Below are 20,785 nucleotides of genomic sequence, written 5' to 3' on the forward strand. Positions count from 1 at the left end.
GCTAAGATTCACCCTGTACAAAGCTTAAGTCCAAGTGGATAAAGGACCTCCACATCAAACCAGATACACTCAAACTAATAGAAGAAAAACTAGGGAAGCATTTGGAACACATGGGCACTGGAAAAAATTTCCTGAACAAAACACCAATGGCTTATGCTCTAAGATCAAGAATCGACAAATGGGATCTCATAAAACTGCAAAGCTTCTGTAAGGCAAAGGACTCTGTGGTTAGGACAAACGGCAACCAACAGATTGGGAAAAGATCTTTACCAATCCTACAACAGATAGAGGCCTTATATCCAAAATATACAAAGAACTCAAGAAGTTAGACCGCAGGGAGACAAATAACCCTATTAAAAAATGGGGTTCAGAGCTAAACAAAGAATTCACAGCTGAGGAATGCGAATGGGCAGAAACACCTAAAGAAATGTTCAACATCGTTAGTCATAAGGAAATGCAAATCAAAACAACCCTGAGATTTCACCTCACACCAGTGAGAATGGCTAAGATCAAAAACTCAGGTGACAGCAGATGCTGGCTAGGATCTGGAGAAAGAGGAACACTCCTCCATTGTTGGTGGGATTGCAGACTGGTACAACCATTCTGGAAATCAGTCTGGAGGTTCCTCAGAAAATTGGACATTGAACTGCCTGAGGATCAGCTATACCTCTCCTGGGCATATACCCAAAAGATGCCCCAACATATAAAAAAAGACACGTGCTCCACTATGTTCATCGCAGCCTTATTTATAATAGCCAGAAGCTGGAAAGAACCCAGATGCCCTTCAACAGAGGAATGGATACAGAAAATGTGGTACATCTACACAATGGAATATTACTCAGCTATCAAAAACAATGACTTTATGAAATTCGAGGCAAATGGTTGGAACTGGAAAATATCATCCTGGTGAGCTAACCCAATCACAGAAAGACATACATGGTATGTACTCATTGATAAGTGGCTATTAGCCCAAATGCTTGAATTACCCTAGATGCCTAGAACAAATGAAACTCAAGACGGATGATCAAAATGTGAATGCAGATCGCTCCTGGGAGACACAGCCAGAATACAGCAAATACAGAGGCTATGCCAGCAGGAAACCACTGAACTGAGAACAGGACCCCGTTGAAGGAATCAGAGAGAAAGAACTGGAAGAGCTTGAAGGAGCTCGAGACCCCATATGTACAGCAATGCCAACCAACCAGAGCTTCCAGGGACTAAGCCACTACCCAAAGACTATACATGGACTGACCCTGGACTCTGACCTCATAGGTAGCAATGAATATCCTAGTAAGAGCACCAGTGGAAGGGGAAGCCCTGGGTCCTGCTAAGACTGAACCCCAGTGAACTAGACTGTTGGGAGAGGGCAGCAATGGGGGAGGGTTGGGAGGAACACCCATAAGGAAGGGGAGGGGGAGGGATGTTTGCCCGGAACAGGAAAGGAATAACACTGAAATGTATATAAGAAATACTCAAGTTAATAATAATAATAAAAAAAAAGTAATATGCAGAGAACAAAAAAAAGGAAATTTAATTGAAGCACATTGCTAATCAAGATAATCACATTAATATTTGCTCTTTCCTTTATATCTGGTTCATGAACAACTTCTCTCACAGAGGCCAATGGGAAATGCAAAGCTAAGGACCACGTGAACAAAACTATGCATATCTCCTATGTATGCCCCCAATACCATGCAGTAAGTGTCCTACAATTCTGAAATAACTGATCTTGGAAATGTTAAAACGCCAATGAAATAATTATAAAATTTAAAGTGAGCATTTAAATTCCACTTGTAAAAATGAAGCCTTTTCTATAACCATGGAGGGAGCACCAAGCATGGACTCACTTGTAAAGAGGCTGATCTATCATGTCACAGCCGGCCACTTGCAGGCTCTCCTAAGGCAATCATTCCTCCATGAAAGAAAGGCAGCTCGCTGCTGGCAAAAGGACTGTGCCTTTCACCCTTACGTTACCTAGCTTGCCCCAAAACCAAATGCTCACTGAGTGTTCTAGAACCAAAACCCAAAGAGCAAAGAAAAAGAAGTTCCCTCAAAACAACAACAACAACAACAACAACAACAACAACAATAAAGAATCTGCTTAGTGCAGCTTACAAATATCAGAGGAATGGGTTAAGCACCTCTGAGGAGGCACACAAGCTCCCCAACTTCATCCTTTGTTAGAGAGACCTCAACACACCCTAGCACCAGCAGGCTGTCTATTAAACAATATGACTCCATACCCGGACGAATCTGTGTGGACTGATCCATACTAGCTGAGGGAACTTCCTAGGACTTCCCAAGGGAACATGCTACTGGGGGTAGGGAGTCATTTCTGGGATCCTATGAGGTTTTCCTGCAATTCTATAAGGACAAGGGTCTTAGCACCGCATACCACTGGCAACAGAATGCTACACCAAGCAAGACACTCAATACGTGTCACTGTCCAACTTCCAATGACTATCCAACGCCGCTGTCAAGATAAGCCCTTTGAGCATGTCAGGTGTGTAAAGAGAGAGGTAACACAGAAAAGAGAGCTTCTCACCAATGTGCCCTTCAAAACTGTCACCTTGGACACTGTCAACTTATGCCAACATTGCTTTTTCAGAACCATGACAGTTTTTTTTAAATCTCTTAAGAGCAGCTAAGCATCACCTGAAGGTATATCTGATTTCTAAAACAGATGTTCAGAACAAAGATGAAGTCAAGTTATTTTTCCTGTTCAGTTGTATAAAGCAAGAAGACTCTGAAGAACTAATGTCGACCTGTGTCCTGAGACAGGCACTACATACTCATGTACAATAGGAGAGAGGGAGGGAGGGAGGGAAGTGGGTATTCGTGAAGGAAACTTGGCAATACTTATCAAAATATAAAACATAAAAACACTGAAATCCACTCTAATACTTGCCCTAGGCAGTAACTGAGCGTAAGTGTTACCTCAGAATTGTTTGGAACATATACTGAGAAGCTAAACATAACCTAATCATCCAAACAACTGTGCATGTGCCCTGACACATACATGCAATGGAACACTATTGGGGTCCATGATTTGAACCTGAGTTGAAATTCCCAGCACCTACATAAAAAATCAGGTATGGTGGGTCTGGAGAGATAGCTCAGTAGTTAAGAGCACTGGCTACTCTTCCAGAGTTTCTGAGTTCAATTCCCAGCATCCTCATGGAAGCTCACAACTGTCTGTAACTCCTGTTTCAGGGGATCCGATACCCTCACACAGACTTACATGCAGTCAAATCACCAGTGTACATAAAATTAAATAAATTTAAAAAAAATAGGTCTGACTACATACACCTGCAATTTTAGTGCTATGGAGGACAGAGACAGGAGGTTTCCTGACGCCTGCTGGTTAGTAGTTCAGAGTGAGGATTGGCCACACTACAACAGAATAAGGTAAAGAACAGCAGAACAGACACCTAATGTCTCTGGCCTCTGCACACATGGGCCCACATGTGCACACACACACACAAGCACACACACACACACACACACACACACACACACACACACAGATAAGCACACATATACACACACATGCATGTGCTCACACACACAGACATACACAAATTACTAAAATAGAAACACATATGGTAGAGGATAAACAAAATGTGACCCATACATTGGCTATAGCATTAACCTTAAAATCCAGAAAATGCTGATGCTTCAATGGATGATGAAACCAGGGACATAACTGAGGGAAATGTGCCAGTCACACAGACAGTGTATTCTCATGGGCCACCTAGAGCACACATCATTTTCTACTGACACAAAGGATACTGGTAGCTGCCGGGGCTGGAGGAAGGAGGACTGGGCAGATGTTCAGTACTGTTCAGTCTAGGGAGATGAAAAGTTCTGGATGGGTAGCAGTAATGGCTGCAAACCACTGAGTTGTGTGTGTGTGTGTGTGTGTGTGTGTGTGTGTGTGTGTGTGTGTGTGTGTGTGTGTGTGTATGTTACCTTTCCTAGTTTTAAAAATAGCAGGTGGGGTTGGGGATTTAGCTCAGTGGTAGAGCTCTTGCCTAGGAAGCACAAGGCCCTGGGTTCAGTCCCCAGCTCCGAAAAAAACCAAAAAAAAAAAAAAAAAAACAAAAAAAAAAAAATAGCAGGTAATTTTCATATATGAAGTTGGTTTCCTTATGAAAAGGTATTTAGTACCTATCTGCTCAGGTCCTACTACTCTATTAAAAGAGGATCCCAGTATAACATGGGTGCTACACACAACTCCTCACACCTACTCACGTTCATTCATAATCACGGAACCTGCATGTGGTAACTTGGCACATAGTCTAAAAAGGCAATTGTTTTTAGAAGAATCTGGTGAATATCAGGTCTGAAAAATCATTTTAAGATTGGGATCTCATTCTGTACCCCAGGCTGGCCTCAAATCAGGAGGATTTCCTGTCTCAAAACTGGGCGTACACAACTATGTCCAGTCCTGAATGTTCTTTAATAAGAACTCTATTCACACAAGCTCCCAAGCTTTACTGGCAATGGCTTATAGAGACGAAGCCTGATAAAACATGCATGCAGAGGAGGGAAAGTAGCCAAGGGGCAGTGGTTCAGGACAAAACAGCATCATCCAAAGAACTCTGTACATCTGCTACAGCTAGACCACACAGCTCCAGAAGCCAAAGGAACTAGCAGCACCTAACCTTAAGTGACTGAAAGCTAAAATTACTCTATCCCTTTTACATGGATTGACTTACATACCCATCAAAACAACCCTTTCAAGATTGCTGTTATCATCAGGCCCAGTAACCCATGCCTTTAATCCCAGCACTCAGAGGGAGAGGCAAGAGGATCTCTGTGAGTTCAAGGCCAGCCTGGTCTACACAGCAAGTTCCAGGACAGCTACATAGTGTCTAAAACAAACAAGCAAACAACAACAAACAACAACAAAAAAAAGCATAGAAAAAATGGTTAAGAAATTTGTTCAGAGCACAGGTCCTACCCACTGTGACAAACAGCCATCCTAAACCTCCCTGTAAACATGCCACTGCTGTGCTGTTTGGGCTCTGAGGCCTGAGAGACATTTCTTCGTAGGTCCTCATAAAAGCTTAGAGACACAAATGTGTCCAGCTATAACCAAGACCCTGAGCTACTCTCTGCTAATGCTATAGTAATTTTTTTGCAACAGAAAAAAATTAAACAGAACCTGTAATAATTATTGAAAAGGGTTTTGGAAGGAAGGAAGGAAGGAAGGAAGGAAGGAAGGAAGGAAAATATCAGAAACGTCTCACACAGCAGGGATGTAAGAGCTCATTTGCTTTCAACCTGAAACCACAGAGCTCTTCACATATGAGTTAGGTCTAAATCCGTCTTCCGCCTGGCTGATTGGTTGGAATGCTGGAGCTCAAACCCAGGAACTTTCTGCGTGCTTGGCAAGCACTCGCCTCTGGCTATGCCTCCAGCCCTACCCCAGGACATTTTTGAAAATTTTACTAATTTATGTGACCTCAGCTATAAATCCATAGTTGTAGTATTTTATCTTTCTTCAAATAACTCATCCTAAATACTGAGCCCTCCTTGTACTCCCCCACTCCCTAAGGACCTACAAGGAAAACTAAATGCCTGTGTTCCAGCCCATGCTTACAAGAGCCCTCATCTCCTCTCCTTTCCAAATACCACACCCACTGCTCTGGGTGACTGGGGAGTCCTCACCTGCAATCTGTGAAAACCTATCTGAATAAGCGACAGCCTGAGGCTTCTCAAAGGTCTGCAACTCCCAATCAAACATTACTGCTGCCCCATCAATGTGTCATATAAATGCTGGCATGTTAATTGTGTATTTATAAGATTGTTAATGGTTAGTTAATTTACCTCCCACACTATTATTGTACTTGAAATGATTTAACGTCTGCTAAGGGAGTTAACAACATGTAACAGCAGATGTGAGGGGTTTTTTAACCTTTCCACACTGTACCTTGACTTGACACTGTTAATATTAGCCACGATAACCTGATTCCCATACAGAAGTCCTTAACACAGACTAAGGATAGCAGTCTCATTTATCTACCACAATGCAGGACGGTCATAAGTTAGGAAAACAAAACCCTTTCATTATATATTAAGTTTTCCATTCATAGAAACCAAAGGACCATCTTTTGACTATGATCAACATTCTCTGATCCGGTTAAAGTTCAGAATTCATACCTCCTGGAATTTGAAAATAATTTAAATGACTATTAAAATAAACTGTGGTTTATTGCTTTAAAATTTCCTTCTCTAATGCTCTCCAATGTAACTCTGAATTAAACCTTCTCCATGTGACTGTGCCTAACTTCAGACAGTGAGAGCAGTCCCGGAAAGGGAGTGGCAGCATTTTTAAGGATGGCTGGGCTCCGCTTAGGCAGAAACACAAGAACAGTCATAGATGAGCCCTGCTGGTTTTCCCATGGGTAGTACTTATTAACAGCCAGACTAGGATGTAGTAACATCTTTGTTTTGTAAACTAAGCCTTACAGGAATTAAATGCCACACTGGGCACATGGCAGACATCTTTCTACAGCTCCTCACAGCAAGCCAATCAGTTGGAGTTCACTACCCTGTCCTTGAATCTGGGCTCACATTATGATTTACACTAATCAAAAATCTTGGCCTCTTCATGCCTGGCTTTGGACTACTTCCCAAACATCATCAAAAGAAAAGCTATGTGTGCTATACATACATGTTCAGGCAGCAGGTGTGTATAGGTGCCAGCACAGGGGCATGAACGGATACTGAGTGTCTCCCTCAAGCACTCTCCACCCTATTTTCTGAGACAGAGTCTCTCTGAACCTAAATACAACAATCCAGCTAGACTGTCTGGCCAGTGAGCTTCAGGGATCCACCTGTTTCTACAACCCGAGTGCTAGGATGGCAGGCACACCTCATGCACCCAGATTTTATGTTATGGGGATCTAAATTCAGGTCCTCATGTTTACATGGCAACTGGGCCATCTTCAAACTTATGCGTGTGGTGTGTGCATGCTAGGCAAAACTACTATTGGGCAACATCCAGTGCCAAGAAATTTGGGTGTTTTTGTTTTGGTTTGGATTTTGGAGACAGGGTTTCTCTGTGTAGCCCTGGCTGTCCTAGAACTCACTCTGTACAAGATTCCTGCCTCTACCTCCCCAGTGCTAGGAGTAAAGGCTAGGGCACTGCTACCAGGCAGGGCAGGAAACTTGTTTTACAATTCATTAGTTATATTCTATCCCATTTCAAAAACAAAAACAAAAACAACTGTACCTCTTTTTTTTTTTTAAAGGAAAACACACACACACACACACACACACACACACACACACACACACACACACACACACACACACACCACTAGAGCAAAGTGTGATGGATTAGGCCTGTAGTGTCTCCATCTGGGAGGCGGTGGCAGTAGGACCAGAAGTTCAAAGTCATTCTCAGCTCCACTGCAAGTTCAAGGCAGTCTAGAGTAACAACAACAACAAAAACAGCAAACATCCACCAGACTGAAGAGGTGGCTGTCACACCAGCCTGAGGAGGTGGCTGTCAGCGGTTCAGTGCACAAACTGCTCTTCCAGAAGCTGAGTTCTGTTCCCAGCACACAGGCAGACACCTACAGTTGTTCCAGCTGCCGGGACCTTCCAGGCAATGCTGGTCTCTGGCAGCAGCACTCCTGTGCACATATTCCCACCACATACATTAACACAATTAAAATAATAAATCTTTAGAAAAAGTTACCAAAATTGATTGCCCAGAAAAATGTGCAATGCTTGTTTTTGTGTGGTTCAGTTTCCCCAGAACACACAGGGTTTATCCTGAACCCCAATATCAATGATAAGGATTATTAAGGGTGAAGATAATACTAGCTTTAATGCCATTCCCTCTCTGAGTTGAAAGTCTGCGTAAGATGTTCCTGATGACAAGTCCACAGAACGTAAGCACTGCCCAAGTTAACAGTCATACAGAAACCACACACAACAGTGTTACTTCCCCTTTTAGAAAACGGCGCTTTTAGGTCCTAAAGTAATGTTTATTAAGTAGCAGTAGCAGTAAACTTCAGACAACACATCACTCTCAAAGCTCCAAACCTGACAATGACTTCAGCGGTTATAAGAAATCTGCCAGTTTCCTGCAATGTAGCCCTAAATTATTTTTTGGTGTTGTCTCTCTGACATAATAGGCTTGATTGGCAGCTGTAAAAATAAATAAACTCACGTTTTACTTTAAGATCTCAGGTAAAACTGTTTATAGTTTTTCTAGAGTGAGGATACAAACAATGTCAAAGCAACTAGACAGTTTTCAACAGGAAATCCTGGTTTAAGGGCTCACACAGAAAGCACTGCTCATCTGCCTGCCAAGTGCTCACTCCTAGACTCTACCCCTTTGACGAGTGTTACAGTGTGTCAGGCACCAGAGACAGACACTACTGAGAAATAACAGACGACCACTGCCCTTAAGGAACAGGGGGTGTATGGGGAGACAGAACTCTAAGAAAGCTGCAGAGTCTGGCTTTGCATCGTCTACTCTTTGAGGTATCGCTACTCCTTCCCTTGAGTATAGGTGAGATCTACAAACTACAGACAAAAGGACATGACAAAGGTGTGAACATACAATCCCTTGGTGACATTCTGTCATATAAGACTTCTTAGCCAAGTGACGAAGCGCTGACTTCAGAACCACACAGCAACGACCAAGGGCACTGAAAATGCCTCAGCCTTTAGCTAAACACAACAGGGCCCTCAGTCATGAGGAACACATCCTACCAACAACCTAAGGAGCTCAGAAGCTCATCACCAACTACATCCTTTCTTTCAACCTTCTGAGATCTTGGGAAGGAACCCAGCTGGAGCTCAGCTCCTGTCTGCTTGTCTGAATTTGTACTGCTGTACGCCATGATGGAGTCTGAGATGATTGTCATGCGTAGCCTAACGGCCTCCGCAGACAGCATAAAAGGCTCTCTGTGGCCTGGTTTCTCCATTAGCCCTTCTCCTCTCCACTCCTGCCAGTCTCACTGTGTGTCTTCTGGGCTTGGGGAATGCTCTCCAACACAGCAAATCATTCTCTCCCATCCAATATAATCTCACGCCTTGCAAATTCTTCTCCGAATCCCAGGCCCAAGTGGTCTTACAAGAACTTTATTTCTGCTTTCATTAGTTAGTTGTAGAAATATCATTTCTAAGACATTGTCTACTCCAAACTGTTTGACTTAGTAAGGTAGTGATTTTATGAAGGTCTGACTGTTTCTCTCCTTAAGTCACTTGCTGAAGACTCAACAATGGCAATGGGATCAGACACTTGGCAATGTCTGGAGACATCTCTGGTTGTCACACTGGGTATGGGTGTTGCCGACATGTGGATGAACACTAGGGATGTTGCAAACCATGCCACAGTGCCCAAGGAAACACTCACAACAAAGAACTGTACCATCAAAATGTCAGTATCAACAATGCTGAGGCCAAGAAGCCTTAACGTGTGATTTATAAGACATCTGTGGTCATTTCTGATTCCCTCAAAACCGTTTCTGACTAAACCAAAGAACTTTGCTACTAAAATCTACACTCAAAAATCTACAATCTAAACAAACCCTGCTGCTTATTTCAGCACCTTTTCACCCCCGCCACATGTGTTCTCATAGTTCTGATAGGTCTAGATCTGAGACCTAGAGCTCAAATCTCTGCTATAAAAACAAACTGCAGGTCAGCCATGAGAGCCTTTAATCCTAACACTAGGGAGGCAGATCTCCCTAGGGTAAAAGGGTCAGTCTGGTCTACTTAGAAAGTTCCAGGACAGCCAGAGCTACACAGTGAGACTCTGTCTTTAAAAAAGAAAGAAGGAAGCAGGGCTGAGTGTGTCGATCAGTTGGTGAGTGCTTAATATGATGTACAAAATACTGTGTTACATCTCCACACTGCACAAAGCAGGCTTGGGAGAGGAATGCCAGAGGGTCAGAAGGCCAAGGTCATCACTGACACACAGCACTCGAAGACTTCCAGAAGACTGTGACAAAGCAAACAGCATCACAAGTTACGTTTTGCTCATGCTTATTCTACAAAGCCTGTGGTTGGGAAGATGGCTCAGGTGATCGAGTACTTTGAACACTAGCCATGCAAGAATGAGGCCCAAAAGCATGCTTGTCATCTTAGCACTGGGGAGGCAGGATCATAAGGATTTACAGGATTTACATGCTGGCTTGCCAGTATAGCTAATCTGTGAGCCCTAGGTTCAGTGAGACTATCTCAAAACAAACAAACAAACAAACAAACAAACAAACAAGACCCCCAGCATTCTCCACACAAGTGCTCTTTACTTGGGTGTCTCCTATTCACACTCAAACTGTAAGCTCAATGGTCAGTTCTTCCAGGAATCCTAATGAATCCTTTCCATTGCACTGCAGGGCCTGTCTACCTCTAAGTAATGAACCCGATACCCACAACAATCACTAAGTACTGAATGGGTACATTCAGCAACTATGCATGGACAGCAACTGTGCTGACAGAACACGTGTGCATTTACAGCCACGACCCTGCCTGTGTGGAGCACACGTCCTAATGAGGTCAGCCTGGCAAACCAAGCATGTGTACAATGGTAGCTAGAAGTACTGGAATGAAGCACAGGGGACAATGAGGCAAGATAGATGGAGTACTGGGGTACAACTGTAAACAAGCTAGCACAGAACTGGTGCCCTGAGGTGTTTCCGACTTACCATCTAAAACAACATGAAAAGCCAAGGGCATGTGAGCATTTGAGGGAAGAGAGCTAACAAGCTAGAGGCTTTGGGGACATGACTGCCACAATTCAAGAAGTCCCCAGTAGTTCTGTGGGGACAAGCAGCACAGAGTAGGGGCTGACGAACAAGGCAAATCCCTGCAGGTATTCCTTTACTCCAAAAGAAATGAGGAGCTACAGGAGGCTTGTGAGAGGAACAATGTAACAGGATCAAACACACAGCACAGGGGGATCTCTGGAGCTAGGAAGATGGCCCGGCAAGCGAAAGTGCTTGCCCCCAAAACTGACCACCTTACTTCAATACCAAGACAGACATGGCTGCAAGAGGTAACTCCCTCAAGTTGCCCTCTGATCTTGACAAGAGCACTATGGCATGTATAGATGGACCACTGAGGAAACCTAATTCCAGTTTCCCACTATCAGAGCCCTAACTATGGTTTGATAAAGCCACTTTCTTCATTCACAAAATTGCGACATCAATTCTACTATTACCCATGTTTTATACATCAGTAAACTGAGGCACAAACTTGCCAAAGACAACACAAGTACTGGGTGGAGCCATAATAAAGCCCAGGCAGCTGACTCAGAACTCTACCCTGAACCCATACTACCCCTAGTCCACTCACCCCACTCCAACCCACTGTGCACACTTATCTAAGTGAGTGTACAAACATCTGTCCCTCTTACCACATGCTGGGAGTCAAAGTAACCAGTGCTCAGCGGCAGTCCCTATCTGAAAGAGGAGAGTCAGACAAGGGAGAAAACCCAAGACCATAACTGCTCACCATAAAGCATGAGAGCCACTGGAGGACTCCAACAGTGCCATGGAAAGAGGACAGCCAAACGAAAGTGGGTGCTCAGACAAGGCTTTCCAAGGCATGAGTGTGGCCAAGACAACAAAGGTCATTGCTTCCTGGGCTGGAGAAATGGCTCAGTGGTTAAGAGCACTGACTGCTCTTCCTGAGGTCCTGAGTTCAAATCCCAGCAACCACATGGTGGCTCACAAACATCTATAATGGAATCTGATGCCCTCTTCTGGTGTGTCTGAAGATGGGTACAGTGTACTACTCATTAAATTTTAAATTTAAAAAAAAAAAAAAGGTCATTGCTTCCAACTTACCAACCTGAAGAGCAGGCACGAAGGAGCTGGCACTGTTCTGTAGTGCTGGCTCCATGACCAGAAAGTGTACAACAAAATCCCCTTTAGTTCTGTCCTATGGACTTCAAATTAACATCAGGTCATCTGTGAGTTGACCCGGTGAGGAATCAAAGATAGGATCCTTATAGTAAGTCAAGGGAATTGAGGTATGGGAGCTGAGAAAATCAGCAGGAGAGGCAGGTCTGAGGGCCTGAGAACAATCAAAGCTACTAGGGTCCAAATCTGGACTTAGGCACTCACTCACTGTAGGACCTGTGGAGAGTAACAAGTCCTCTATCTATTCCCTCATCTGAAAATGGGAATCATTTTGATGGCTACTCAGAACCGTGTGAAAAATGGACTGAATGAATGAATGAATGAATGTTCTTACTTGTGACACTGCCTAGCCCATAGCAGGTACTACAAGGATGCCTACTAGCACTGTTGCTATTAATCCCTGGTCTACGGTTAATCTACAAAGATAAAAAGAAGTTACATGGCATCCAACAATACAGTCCAGCCTGTACTAAAGCCAGAAACAGCAAGCACATAGTATCACTAAAACTACACGGAGTTCAAAGCTGCTGATTAGATTAGCATTTCAGAGACTATACATCTCACAGAAGAGTAAGCCTGGACAGGACAGGAGGTATTTGTGAAGCCGTGATAAGAGCCCACAGGAGAAAGGATGACGTCTCAAGTGAAGCAGTAAGATGTTTCCACAAACTCAAGAACAATTCCAGCGATAAAAAGCGAGAGAGCTTGGTGAGCAAATGTAGGGAGCCTTTACACTGCCAACGATGAAACACAGGCCCCAGAATGGCTTTGCAGATAAAGATACTTGTCAAGTCTGACTACCCAAGGCTATCCCCTGAGCCCACATAGTCAAAGGAGAACTGACGCCTAAGTTATCCTGACCTCTGTGTGTGACACACAAATAAATGAGTTTTTTCTTTTTAAGAGTTTAAGCAGGTACAGGTTAGCAGACAGGCGGGGGTGGTAGTGGCAAGTGAGAGTAGGGGTGGAGAGTGCAGATAATGAAATCTTTTCAGAAACAATGAACTTGAGTATGGACTGCCCAGTGATTAGCAAGACCCAAACTTACACTTGGGATACTAGTTCTTCAGAGACAGAGGCAGAGGCAGGGGCAGGGGCAGAGGCAGAGGCAGTAAGGTCACAGTTTGAAACCAACCTGGGATAGATATATATATATATACACACATACACACACACACACACACACACACACACACACACACACACACTGTTGGGGGTTGAGGAGAGACATACCTGTAGCTCTGGAGAAAACTCTGTGTAAATCTGGAAGACATCAACATACATGTGACAGATGAAGCCATAGGTGTGAGTGAGCTTGCCCAGGGAGTATTTATGGCAAGAAAGCCCAAGAAACAGCAACAGTTTAAAGGAAGGCTCGCAAGCATGAAGCCCTACAAAGAAAACCCAGAAGCTGTATTAGAGACACAAAGAGAGAGGCAGTGAAATAAAGACTGAGACAGAGGCAGAATCAGAGACAGACAGGCAGACTGACACATGCACGCTCGTACACACGCGCGTGTGCGCGCACACACACACACACACACACACACTTGCATGCACACACATACACAGAACCTCTGCCTGTATTAAGCATGCTGTATAAATTCTGAAATTCTAAGCAGCTCCTTCCCCTCTTCCCTAGCTCAGAAGCTCAACTGGATCAGAAGTCCTTGCGAGGGAGGCATGACGAACCTTCCTTGACTTCCACCACTGTCCAATAGGGCCTGGTAAAGATGTACTGGGAGTGTAAGTACAGTACAGCCACTTTGGGAGACAACTGGACAGAACCTCACAATGCTTATAGACACAGAGTCAGCATGCACCCTAGAGAAGTGAATATACATGTTTACACACAAGCTTGTACACCAATGTGTAAAGTAGCATAATAGCCAAAGGAAGAAATAACCAGAAAGTCCATCGGGCAAATAGATAAACAAGAAGCTACGGTACCTACACGTGATGAACTGTTGACCAGAAAGGGCACGGAATATGATCTTAGCTGTTTCAACATTTTGCTAGGCAAAAGAACCCAGATATGAAAGGTCACAGATTACAATTCCATTTCTATAAAAGACTGAAAGCAAAGTCAGAGAGACGCAAAGTAGAAGAGTAAATGTCAGAAGCTGGGGGCAGAAAACTGGGGTCTGACTGCTCTAACCAGATCACGGTAATGGTCAGGAAGCTTGGCAGACAGATAAAGCCCACTAAACTGTACACTAAAAAAGGTGAGTACTATCTATCATACGTGAGTCATCCATAACTCAATAGGTGGGGTGGGGCTACAAAAGGCTGGAATCCATGCTACATCTATGGTGGTCTGAATGAAAACAGACCCTGTAAGGCCCATAGAAACTGGCAATATTGGGAGGTGTGGCCTTGTTGGAGTAGGGTTAGGCTACTGGGGTTAGGCTTTGTCAGTCTGTCTCTGCCTCCCCACCCCCCACTTCCTGCTGCCTACCAATCTAGGTACAAAACTCAGCCCCTTCTCCAGCCATGCTTCCCACCACCATGACACTGAGCTAACCTCTGGACTGTAAGCCAGTCCAATAAGAGTTTTCCCCATAAGAGTTGTCAAAGCCATAGAGTCTCTTCACAGCAACAGATCCCATCCCTAAGCTACATTTCCTCTAGCTTGGGTGACTCCAACCCAAAGGTATCAACCCAAAGGTATCAAAGGTATGTCCTTTGCTGAACTAACAATCAAAAAAAAAAATATACAACCTGTAAAGCAAGTTGGTGCCATGAGACAGAAAGGAAATCATTTAGGTAGAAACACAAGGCTCCAACTCTTCTTCCACAGAGGAAAGGAACTGTGAAATAGATCAGTGTGGGGCAGCTCACCCCAATTTCTAGTGAGGGAACCTAATCCCATGCCCAACACCAACAGTGTCTCTTACTTTCAAGGAGAATGCCCCCGCACACTGGAGCATCCGCACTCCGGTCTAGGAGGCCAGAGAGCTGACAGCCTACTAATCTGCCAGTCCTTGGGAACATTCAGTTTGGAATAAGCAAGATGACACAAAGAAATAAGAAAACCAGCATGACATGAGGAAAACACAAAAGCTGTGCGCTGGAGCCCACCAGCCAGTAGCTAAGGAAAAATGCAGTTTCTCTGGGCCTTAGTCCCTCCCCATCTCGCAAAGCTGCCACTATAGGACTCCAAACCAAGATTCACCTGAAAGAAAGCCAGCCTCCTAGTATGCTTACATGGGTAAAACCAAGATTCACCTGAAAGAAAGCCAGCCTCCTAGTATGCTTACATGGGTAAAAGTGGAAACAAGACTTAGGTCTCTTATCCATGACACACTTAGACATATACTCTCGAATGTACATAAAATTACAAAGAATGGATTATGAAATCAGGAGGCTTCACTTCTTCCTTTCCATGGACTCTAAAGGCATTCAGTCAGAATCCTGTGCTTTCTGGCTCTTCTCTCTTAAACTCATTCATTTCTCATTATTTCAATAACCGAAGCAAGCCACAGGGCTGACCTAACCTACTACAATTGCTTCCTAACTTGTCCTAAGGTCTTTTACTGACTTCCCAAACTCCTTTAGACGCCTTAACGCTGCCTACCAAGCAGCCCGCCTTATTTCCACTTACCTCTCAGTGCTTTCTATTCTATCCATACTGAACTTTGTTCTTACCTAACCTTGAACAAAAACTTCTCTCTGAAAATTTTCTGTCCAGTCACCTGACTTCTTCACCCTTCTGAGTCCTATTTGGCCCACACCTTTAATCAGCACCTGGGAAACAGAGGCAGGTAGATCTCTGTGTGTTCAAGACCAGCCTGGTCTACAAAGAGAAACCCTATGTATTCTTTTCTAAAAAAAAAAAAAAAGGAAGAAAGAAAGAAAGAAAGAAAGAAAGAAAGAAAGAAAGAAAGAAAGAGAAAAGTAAAGAAAAAAAAGCAGTATAAACTGCTTAGAGCAGTATCTCTCAAGCGTGGGTCTTGAGGATTATGTGACCCTTTCACAGGGTCACCTAAGACCATCTGCATATCAGATACTTAATGGTGATTCATAACATTTATAAAATTACAATTATGAAGTAGCAATAAAAATAATTTTATATGGGAGCCACCACCACGTAAAGAACTGTATTAAGTAGTTACAGCATTTGAAAGGTTAAGAACCACTGGCCCAGAGAAAGGGACTCTGAACTGGAAGGTAAGGAAGACACCTGTGATACCCAGTCAGAGGCACTGTACTGTGAAAGGAAGTAGTGGTGGCCCGCCCTGAAGAGACACACTGCATAGTCCAAATGCCAGCATAGCGATGAAATACTTCAAATTCCAGGACTCAGGCCAAAGAAGAGTTAGAAAATGTCCTGCGCACAGACCGGGAGACAGAAGGTACACATGAACTAAACTAAGGAAGTACATACACTTATTCTCCAGCAAATGAGCTAGCTTCAGCTTCTGAGCCGTGTGCAGTCAGGGACAAATGAAAACAGTGCACCGGTCAACAAAAGTAATGCCCTTCATCTGGTGGAGGGCACACACATCTGTCACATTTCAACTCCCAGTTTGCATTTTGGACTTTACTGCAACAATCTGAATTTTTATGGTTTTTGTGTTTTTTGTTCTTTGTCTATGCTAACAGAAGTTCTACCAACTCAGAATTTTTATAATCTCCTTTGGGCTGTGGCCATTCTTTAGTTCCATTCATACTTTGGCTCAGAGTTATCAAAGCTTCATTAGCTTGTAAACAAACTGTTTCTCAGATAAACGCAATTGCTCCACACAAGGATCTTAAGCAAATAAACAAGTACAAAACAGGCTGAGATTATAAATTAGGGCAGACAAATCTGTATCTAGCCCCACACCAGTAAAGAGCATTCTATCAATATAGTGAAATGCTAATCTCCTAATTAACAACCTAATTAGGTAATTATGGCTTTGCAGAGGGATGCCGAAATGAAATATGACAACATGGTCACCTCTTTATGTGGCACCTGTGGGCCTTTTCAGCTGTCATCCTGAAGAGTGCAGTATCAATTTGAGCGGATGACAAAGTGCTGTCATTTTTCATTCTGATAATACACAGAATGCTTTGGACAAAGCAGTTTACAAAGGAAACAACTTGCCTGCTATTTTCCTAATTTAAATATGCTCACACAGTTGTTAAATTTTGCACATGTTTTTATACAACATACATGATGAGAATTACCATGCTCGGTTTAAGAACTACCTAACTGGTCATAATGCTTAATGTGCATGCCAATACCACTTGACTTATAAATACACAACGGGAAGAGTCTATGGTGACAATTCATAATGTCACTTTAATATTCATACCTTTTAATGACACTAGAAAAATTTAAAAATAAACTCGTCTTCAATTTTTTTTTACTGATAAAAACAATGGAATTTGCTCCTTTGAAAGTAAAGTAGGGGCCACCCTGAGCAGACAAAGTCACCAAGGCCACATAGGGATTTCTACCTTGCCTGACTTGTAAACATAAACAAAAACTGACTTGATCTATTCTCCTAAGTGCTTGTTTCCATTACAACAAAACAGAGTCTAGGCTCGTCCAGGCAACTTCAGCTACAGCTAACTTGTAACTCTGTAACTAGTGTATCCGCCAGGGAAGAAATGGAACAAGGCAGACAAAGACCACAACCAAGTTATTTCCTTGGCTTTACTTAATTCTTACTGTAACAAAGTGCCCCTGCCTTTCCTAGCAGAGCAGCTGAACCGTTAGGAAGATGATGGCTCAGCCTAAGCAGCTTGCTGGGAGGCCAGGACAACTCTACAACTGTTCTCTCACCTCCACCAGGTACCATAGCACATGCACATCATCCCCAAGAACATAAACAAAGATCTATGCCTCAGCTCAGTTGGCCTTCCTTTTTATATACTTGTGTGTTTGTCCCATCCCCACACCCCTGTGCACCTTCCATCATGTGGGTCCTAGAATCGAACCTGGAATTCCAGTTCATCAGACTTGATGGAAAGTGTCCTTACCCACTCAGTCATCTTGCCAGCAGTGGTTGGCCTAGATTTTGTTTTTTAAAAACACAACTTATTTTTTTCTATCAAACTCTTATCAACCGATCGACTTGCAACCTTAACTTCACAAATGCACACACCCTACCTGAAAGTAAAGACTTGAAGCTGTCACAGGCCCACCCCCTCCCACTAAACAGGTGATGGTGGCATGTGCACCAGTACCTAAAACAAATGCCAATTCTTCCAGGAGGGTTTTTTTTTTTTTTTTGAAAGTCTCACTATATAGCCCAAGCTACCCTCAAATTTATGATCCTCCTGCCTCAGCTTCCCAAGCAACAGAATTACAGGTGAAGACCACCATGCCCAGTTGCAGGAAAGATCCATGAACATAAACATTTCTCTGTATTTATAATCCTTTGACGAAGATCCTTATAACTAAAGCTACAAGCGTAAACGCATTCATAACTCCATCATAGAGCTTTTAGTAAATACTACTCAAGGTCTTTTCAGAAGTTCTACCAAATTTTTACCAACTTATAGTCAGAGAAGTAATCAACAGGTGGCCCTCTCACCACCAACTTTGGCCAGCAATATACAGTTTCACAAATCTTTAAACTTCATATCATAAGGTCATACCTACACTCACTCACTCATAAATACTGAAAAACGGCTTTCGGTAAGAACTAAGTGTATAGCAATAAGGAGAATGCTCAAAGCAGATAAAGTCCCACAAGGGCTGGTTCCAATATCCAAACATAGCGTGGCATGAAATGCTGACAAAAGTACCAATGAAGCGCAGTCCCGGCCCAGAGAAGACCTCGTGAGCCAGTGTACATTTCTTCCTTTCTCACCCTCCCTTTTTCTGACTTTTTAAAACAAGATTTCTCATGTAGCTGTCCTGTAACTCGATCTATAGACCAGGCTGGCCTTGAATTCAGAGATCTACCTACCTCTGCTTCCCAAGTGCCGGGACTAAAGGCGTGAAACATGCCCAGCTTTAGTGGAAGTTTCTAATGTTGCTCAACACATCAATTTTAACCACTCCAAAAGAAGACTGAAACTTGTCTCAATAGTACATAATACTCATGATGCTAAGTAACTCACACAGTACAATCAAATTATGGTGACTATCTGTAGCATCCAGATGTGGAAATATTATTTGTTCATAACGACTCCTGAGGGTCAGCCCTGCATGCCAGACCCTGCAGCTCTCTTAAAAGCACTGTGGTTCATACAAGTACTGTCTCTGTTATCTCTCACAAGTACTATAGGCTGCTAACACCACTCTACAGACTGTCCAGGTGACAAAGTGAGAGGCAGCCAGTATAAAACCCAGGTTGAGTGTGCTCCATGATACTTCAGTACTCAAGCTGCACCTCAGTTCGTTGGTCTCCGGAACATCAGCAACTAAAGTTTATATTAAAGAGCTGCTGTTTTAAAAAGAAGCTCATTCCTTCAAATGCTGTCCAACCAGTTATGCTGCTGAAGCAGGACTTACAGCACAGGATCTTAAAACAAGGCCACACACAGGAGGAAGGGGGAGAGCTGTTCCACTAACAGAAGCATATTCATAAAAACATGCTCTTTTGTGGGATATTATGAACTTAACATTGCACACGCAGAGGGGTAAGTCTGACATAATGTATCTCACAAGCAATGACAATAATCCCAGCAGTCAATCTCTAATGCATTTTCCTACATTTCAGGTTTGGTTGCTGTTTGTTTGTTTAAATGGTTTCTTGCTGTTTTCTCACTTTTAATTTCTAAAAACTATTTTCTACTTTCGGTTCAAATTTTGTATTTCCCATCTTAAGTCTACTTCCCCGATGTACCCAGACTGCTGCCAAATAGAGGTAATAAATTCTGAATGACTGCTCAGGATTTATTTCCTTCATTTTTATATCCTATGTTATTTCTTTATACAGTAGAGTATGAATAAAAACAAGAATCTAAAAGGCCAATATTTCTTCAATTTTCACCTGGTGGAAGAAGGGGATTAAAATAAAAATAAATTAAACTCCTGGGCTGGGAACTCCCTGACCACATTTCTCTTCTCTCCTGATGACTCTCTGTCCCCTTTCAGTCAACAAAGCCCTGTGTACACGTGTGTGGAGCGCTGGCCCACCTTTCCCTTGGAAGCAATAACAAAGAATACAGGACCTGCCCAGTCAGGCATAGAGAAGGAGCATCAGAGATTGGGGCATTGTCTACAGGGACCTGCCAATACCCACTGCTGTGTGACTTTAAGCACAGCAATTCCTGAAAAGACTTCAGCAAAATAAGCTTATTCTGCAGGTGAGTGGCTCAGACTAAGGCACTTTCTCCATAACTGTGGTTTTCTGGCTGCCCATTTTTTCACCTCAAGAAGTTCTTCCTGCGTCCCTATGTCATCTCATCTACTCTAACAGCTATGAAGGTGAAGGAATGTATGTATGCAACAACATTATCAAAGAAACAATACTGTGATGAAGACCCAAGGAAGAGAAAGCTGATGGTGTGGTTTACAGTGCTACAAGCACCAAATCCAAGTACCAGAAGGTCCCCTCATTCAAATCTCACCCCTTTGGGATTTAGTCTGATGAAATGAGAAAACCAGGGTTGGGGATTTAGCTCAGTGGTGGAGTGCTTGCCTAGCAAGCACAAGGCCCTGGGTTCGGTCCCCAGCTCCGAAAAAAAGAAAAAACTAGAGAGAAAACCATACACTGGCCACTCTGCAGAACAAAGCGTCAAGTATTAAATCACTCCTCACACTGGTAATTCCCCAGATTTCTGATCAGTAATACCATCAGGACATTTCCTTTGGTGCACTGACTTCTAACAAGTGTTCTAAAATCTCAAGGTCAGATCACTTTCAGTAAGGAAGCGGTAACAGACTTCTTTGTCATCTACAATCTGACATCTGGCTGCACCCTTAAGAGCAAGGCCTAAACATC

The 20,785-nt window shown here is 43.2% G+C and overlaps 1 protein-coding gene across 5 annotated transcripts in view; it reads right to left on the reverse strand.

Annotated features, from left to right (window-relative positions):
- The window catches only part of Mapkap1 (MAPK associated protein 1), a 205,588-nt gene that overhangs the window by 180,550 nt on the left and 4,253 nt on the right, over window positions 1-20,785 (reverse strand). The window contains exon 2 of one of the 5 annotated variants that reach the window (XM_032902682.1): window positions 13,131-13,288. The exons of the other annotated variants lie outside the window; for them this stretch is intronic. The gene's annotated coding sequence lies outside the window, so the exon portion shown is untranslated. The remainder of the gene's footprint in view (window positions 1-13,130; window positions 13,289-20,785) is intronic. 5 annotated transcript variants of the gene reach the window in all.

The sequence above is a fragment of the Rattus rattus genome, chromosome 5 (genome assembly GCF_011064425.1).
Source record: "Rattus rattus isolate New Zealand chromosome 5, Rrattus_CSIRO_v1, whole genome shotgun sequence".
Lineage (NCBI taxonomy): Eukaryota > Metazoa > Chordata > Mammalia > Rodentia > Muridae > Rattus > Rattus rattus.